Consider the following 7,001-nt stretch of genomic DNA (forward strand, 5'->3'; position numbering starts at 1 on the left):
TTTTAGAAAAATGGAACTCACCAGAAAGAATCCTAGAACAACATTGTACTCGCGCATCACAGCAAAAAGATGGAGATTTGTCAGTCCTTATGAGCTGAAGTTAGTTTGGTCTTGTGGGGAGTAATGTAACCATCCTTCAACTGCTCCTTCTGATGAGAAGATAGACAGGGCTTCTTCATTACAGCACTGGGAGTTGATTTTTGTTTTTCTTCCGCTTGTTCGTCCCCTTCATCACTTGGTTCAATAACAGACAAGCTTCGCCTTCAATGTAAGATTTGGCATGTCAATTAGGGAGCACAAGTATAGTACTAAACTTAATTTTCTGATGAAAGTGGCAAAATATAGGCCAGCAGTTGTGAAATATCCTTATCTTACCTCAATGGGATATTATGGTGCACATACATATTGGAAGTCTTGTCTCCTTTTGTGTAGTTCACTAAAATCAAGCAACATTATCGTACAAGTAGCACAACATATGAAAGCACACTGCAGAATCATGTGAAAGAAGGCTAGTACTGACCTCTCATGATGCGGAATTCAAACAACTCACAAGAAGAAGATCTGAACCAAATTCGCCTTAACGGATAGGAAGTAAGATCTCCTCTTGTGCAGTTCCACTAAGGTCAAGCAATTAAGCAACGTTGTCGGTGTGACATTTTGGTTGAACTACACAAAACACTCTTAAAACAAAAGTGGTTTGTGTTGTGCAACAAAAGGTCACAATGGCAACGAGGTGAAGTAGATAACCCTGTTTACACAGTGGTGCAAAGGAAACAATTAGTGGTCAATAACGGTGGATGACACAGAAGCCAGAAGCATCTACCTTATCTAAATGGGAAGGAAAGCAAGACAGTAGCATTTCTCAAACGGTGGCATTGATTAATATTAACATAGAGATTATATTAACAATAAAATTCATTAAACATGTAATTTGCTTTTAACTGTGGCATTGCATCAATTTTCCAGCGGCATTTTTAGATGGTGTTTGTTTACAGGGACATTTTTGTGTAGGGACTAAAAAAACTCTGTGTCAGTCCCATCTAAACCAAACAGGAGGGACTTTTTGGGACTAAAAGTGGGCATTTGGGACTAAAGAAATAAGACCCCGAGGGAGTCTTTTTGGGACTTTTTCCAACAGTTGCCCCTGCCACGCATCGCACCTTGTCTCTATTAGTTCATTACTAGGGGTAACATGGTCTTTTAGCATGTCATTTAATAACCTCTAGTCCATGTTTAGTCCCTGGAACCAAGCAGGTAGGGACTAGGGAGTTTTTAACCAAACAGGGCCTTAGATTAACAACAGCTAATGAGTTGCACGGGACAGTGGACGCACCAGCACCATGTGCATCTACCGATGTACTGTGGTCATGCACAGTCTGTTGCAACAAAGAACAAACAACCAAGGAGCATATGTGTTGGTTCTAGTTTGTTATCTTTAGACACATTTCCGTATGTGAGCGTAGCAAATCTAGTCCTGCTCAAAGACTACAGCCTTGTCCCTTCCTTTCCTTTTTGAACTAGTACTTTCGCCCCTTCCTTTCCTCTTTGAACAACATCCTAGATTTATGTGATACAACTTTCCCCACTACTTTCCCCCATTCCTTTCCTCTTTGAACCACGTCCTAGATTCATGCTATACAACTTTCCCCCTTCATTTCCTCTTTGAACCACGTCCTAGATTCATGCTATATACAACTTTTCCCACTACTTTCCCCCACTCCTTTCCTCTTTGAACCACGTCCTAGGTTCATGGTATACATGCAGCTAGAGCAATGCATGTGGAGTAAGTAATTATACCTTAAGGATCTTGGGGCGTGGTTTAGTGGGCGATGGGACGACGGCGAAGAAGAAGGGGTCGGAGGCCCTCCCGCGCCGCCGCTGGGTGGAAAGTGAACAGCTGCGCCGGTAGTCCCTCGCCGACGGCGACAACGTTAAGCCTCCTTGCCTTCCCGGCGGACGGATCCTGCCGGCTCTTTGAGCAGCAGTGAGGGGAGAGAGAGGCGTGTGAAGAGAGCAACTACAAGTGTTGAGGCTCCAGCGTGTATATATATACTGGAGAGAGAGTGTGAAGCGTACAAACCCTAGAAAACATTTTGACCAATCAAAGAATCCTCCCGTTACACAATCCTCCCGTTATGTTCAATGAGAGGGAAATAACCTTTTATACGTTCCTGCATTCGTGTGACAAGCATGCCGTGTCTTTGTGTGTGTGTGTGTGGGAGTCATTGGGATTTGAATCATAATCGTGTCATGTGGCTTTGGTGGTAAGACTATCCACAGTGGTGCAGAAATAATGCAGCCTTAGTCACCCTACCTCTCTCCACGTAGTACATTGGGTCCCACCAGTCGGAGGGTGAAACAAACAAATTAATAAGAAAAATTAAAAGCGCCAGTGGTGTATCTTACATCACACATCTCGCTACTGCTCGGGAACACTGTCCAATTGATCCCTCTGTTCGCTCACGTACTATTTTAAGTGAATCCTTATTATAACATGCACACAAATTTTGGGCACTTGTATTCGACTTAAGTCAGTGTGCCACCGTATCTCGTATACTTACTACTCCCTCCGTCTAGGTGTAATAAGTCACGTTAGAAGGTGCAACTGGACCAAGGTGCGTGTGTGTGTGTGTTTAACAGCATGTGTGTGTTAGAGAGAGCGACAGATCGACCTACTCCTACAGAGAGATGTTGTGTAGTGTACGATTTTAGCCGCGAGAGTCGGTGCATCCTCTCGTTTCCGGGCGTGTCCGGTAGGGACATGCGGACAGCTGCCACGCCCGCTCCTGACCAGCCTGGCCCACCTAAAGCCCCTCCATCACCCGCGCGCGCTTCCCGCCTGAAATGGTGCAGCATTCATGCCCGGGCAGAGCGGACGCGAGCTCTCACTGGCGCAAGAGTGATGGTTGCTTCGTCCGTCCAACTTACTGATGGGTCTATGTGATTTGACGGCTCATTGGTCTGTATTACTGAGGTGGTAGGACTGCTGGATGTCCCACGCTTTCGGCGAAAGGAGGTACTACTACTAGATTATAATTTTCTCCATTCTTACAGCAGAGACGTGCAAGAGCGGTGAAAACACGCAGGCTCAGTGATTACATGGCCCACCTCACACTATCACCGTGCGACACCTAACTCTTTACATAGTACTCCCTCCGTTCCTAAAAATTACTAGATGAGTCCCCGCGCGTTCCCGCGGAACAACGGTATATCTCTGTGCGCAAAATTATCGATTTCATAGAACTAAAAAAACTCTATAACCGCATGACAAATGTGGTAGACAAACTAAATAAACTCCCATCATCATTTAGATCTTCCACGTAAGTAAAAACGATCAGCCAACTCCTACTGCATAATGGGATTATATTTTTCTTTTTGACATGTTAATGGGACTTAAAAGCTCAGTTACATGCATGCTACCGGTGCATGCTTGCATGCAGACATGTTGATGTGATTTAAAACCCACTCACATGCATGTGCCACGGTATTTCTGCATGCTTGCATGTGGCTTAGTGCGGAGCCTCTCAACGTCTAGATCATATGGCTATTATGGACTGATTTACTTCATCTAACGGCTACATCAATTTTGATGATGTGGCTCAAGGAGAGGATAGAGAATTCCTAGTAGTGGGGCTAGCTATTACTAGTAGATAAGTCTTTGTAGAGATTCCACTACATACGGAACAAAATGAATGAATCTACACTTAAAATGCATATATATACATCCGCATGTGGTTCATGGTGAAATCTCTACAAAGACTTATATTTAGGAACGGGGGAGACGGCGTACTAAGCAAGCTTCTCCTCGTTCTACGAGTTGACGGGACACATCAAAAGTACTCCTAGGGATGGCATCCGCAGGGTATGGGTACGGGTGGAGCTACCCCATACCCTTACCCGTCCATCGTGAGTTTACCCATCACCCATACCCATACCCGTCAAGGGTACAGTTTTTTCCCATACCCATCACCCGACAGGGTATATCGGTACCCGCGGGTAAAAATACCCGCGTTTACAACACATCAATTGAGTAGAAAATAGTTGTAAAAAGTAACATATTATCATAAATTATTAATAGAAATAAATCTTAAACAACAATGTACAACAACATATTCTCATAAACAAAAGTACTTGCCTATAAAGTGAAATATAAAAATGTTAAACAACAACACATAGTCATAAATAACAACACATATGCATGCACTTTAAGTTCAGGAAATCATGATAAATTATAAAGATCATTTGAATACACATTAGAGTTTTTACCTAGCGTGATTAGGAGGGGAAATGAATACATTGGGATATTAACGAAAACCCACATGTCAACATTTTAGATGGGTACACGGTTACCAGGGCATGGGTTATACGATCCCATACCCGTACCCTCTCTACCCGATGGGTATGATATTTTCCCATTTAAGTACCCATGGGTAATTTTTTGTCCCATACCCTTACCCTAATAGGGTTTTTACCCACAGGGTACGCGGGTAATGGGTACCCATTGCCATCCCTAAGTACTCCAGTGTATAGAGCCTTGCCTCTAAGGTAGGCCCCACATGGTTTGCCTCTTTTTTAACATAACACGTCAAGTCGCAATTTGTTTGATCACCCGTGGTAGACGATCCTCCCTCCACCAAGTGGACAACTAGTACACGTGCCAAATTACCACATGGGCTGCCTTTTTCGTACAGAAATGAGCTCCAAAGTCTACCCGCGCGGGTGTGGTTGGGAAAGAGACGGGAGTACGTGCGCATTGCATGCACCTCTTCTCTTCGTGCACGTCCCCCACCTACGTGAGTGTGTGTGAGAGATACAAACCGCGTTCGTGAGTGTTTTTTGTTTTGGGGCGGGGGTAGGGTGGGGGTTGATTTCGTGAATTATTTGTGGGAATATGTGTTGATGACATCTCAAACAAAATTTTGCATGCAATGTGTGTGAAATGGAGGCATATCCATATCATACATAGAGGGTCGGGCAATCCACGAGAAGAGAAGGAGGGGTCATATCTATCGATAGAGTCGAAGAGAGGATCAAGTGGGTGGGTGCGAGATCGATGAAGAGAGCCATCGAAATTGTGTGAGTGTGCAAGTCAAAGATATAGGGTGACTGGTCTACCGGAACGTTAGAGGGCACATGTCAAGTTTGTGTGTGGCAGGGAGACATGACTAGAGCGCTCGATGTATCGGTGTGTGTGGGGGGAGGAGGGTGGGGGGAGGGGTAGGCAGAGGCCTAACTATATAGGTAGAACGACTCGTATATGTGTTGAGAAGGAGAGACCCAACTATGTCTTGAGGGAGATCAGTCGACATCCATACATAACTGAAGGACAGGAAATATGATGGGACAGAGAGAGAGAGGAGAGAGAGGGATGGAGAGGGAGGGAGAGGGGTAGAGTGCTGGATGGGTGATGGAGTTGCTTCTCGAAGATGGTGGGAGAGGCCTACTAGACAAACTGAGGGTGGAACTGCAATGTTATCAATAAGAGTGGGGATGTGTTTCTGTGTGTGCTTGTGAGTGATAGATCTGTCAGGACGCATCCATGGATGATGAAGGGGAACAATGTGTTTGGTAAGCAAACCTAACTAGATCGGTAGATCAATTGTTGTTTGTCGGAGGAAGGGAGAGACACAACTAATGAGGTAGATCGATTGACATGTGGGTAAAAACGAGTTATAAGGACCTAGCTAGCTATATGTATAGCGAGAGATCGGTCGGTGTACCTCCATTTGTTAGAGGCAAATAAGGCCCAACGAGACGGATAGACAAAGAGAATGGATCTAGGAGGTGGTGCGAGAGGCCAAACTACTAGCTAGATACGGGGAGGAGTGTGCGGGTGTGAGATCGATGAAAAGAGGGGCGAGAGTTTACACATGTGTCTGACCGTATGAGAGACGCGAGGCAAGGACACATAAAGGAGGAGATTGAAGGTGTGTGTGTGTGTGTGTGTGTGTGTGTGTGTGTGTGTTGTAGGAAGGCATCGCTGGAGAGGTTTATCGATCGGTGTGTGTCGAAAAGGAGTTGTGGAGACTCTGGGATAACGACCTAAAGAAAAAAATGAATGTGCCCGGTGTATAGAATGCCGAGGGAGGGGGAGGGCGAGGAGGGCGTATGCATGCACGAGAGAAAGTTAGTGATAGCTACAAAGGTTAGAGGATTGTGTGGGTGTAAGAGACTAACAAAGATCATAATTTGATATGAAAGCGGATTCATATATTTGAATAGGAGATCATAGTGTTTTAAACATTGCATGCATGAATATAGCGGTGAGACACGTGTTGTGCACATGTTAACCATAATGTGATAATGCATGGCGTTTGCAACTCACAGCTAAATGCCGAACAATCTAAACCATACTACATCAAACAATCTCACATTTTATTTGAATTTGTGATAATGTGTGGCATTTGCAGTTTACAACTAAATATCAAACAATCTAAACAATACTATATATCGAACATTCTCACATTTTATTTGAATTTGTGGTAATGTGTGGTGTTTGCAACTCACATCTAAATACTTGTAGGCGTAGGGGGCGGGGCACCATACATAATGTGATAAACACATTATACATATGAGACATGGTTTAGATTATGAAGATCTAGCTAGAGCTAGAAATGTAATGTGACTTGAATCAAAATAAAGTGGATTCAAAAAATCTAGTTCGAGTTCATATAGTACACATAGTTCATATGTAACTCGAGACTAATCATGCGGTGTGCTATGAAGATAATACCCGAATGATGGTTTAACTTGACAATAATGATGATTGTGGATCTTATTCAAACAGAGAAACGAATTCAAATGCTTTGACTTCACAACAATCATTACTGTAGATGATATTCAAATAGAGAAATGAATTCAAATTTAGTTCATATTGAAACGGTAGTATATACGTTTGGAATGCACTAAAACATTCATTTGAGTAGTAGGTTGCATGCATCATACATGTAGCGAAATATTTTAATTGAACATAACATGAATTCAAAGTTTTGAATGACATT

Source organism: Triticum dicoccoides, chromosome 5A, assembly GCF_002162155.2.
Source record: "Triticum dicoccoides isolate Atlit2015 ecotype Zavitan chromosome 5A, WEW_v2.0, whole genome shotgun sequence".
NCBI lineage: Eukaryota > Viridiplantae > Streptophyta > Magnoliopsida > Poales > Poaceae > Triticum > Triticum dicoccoides.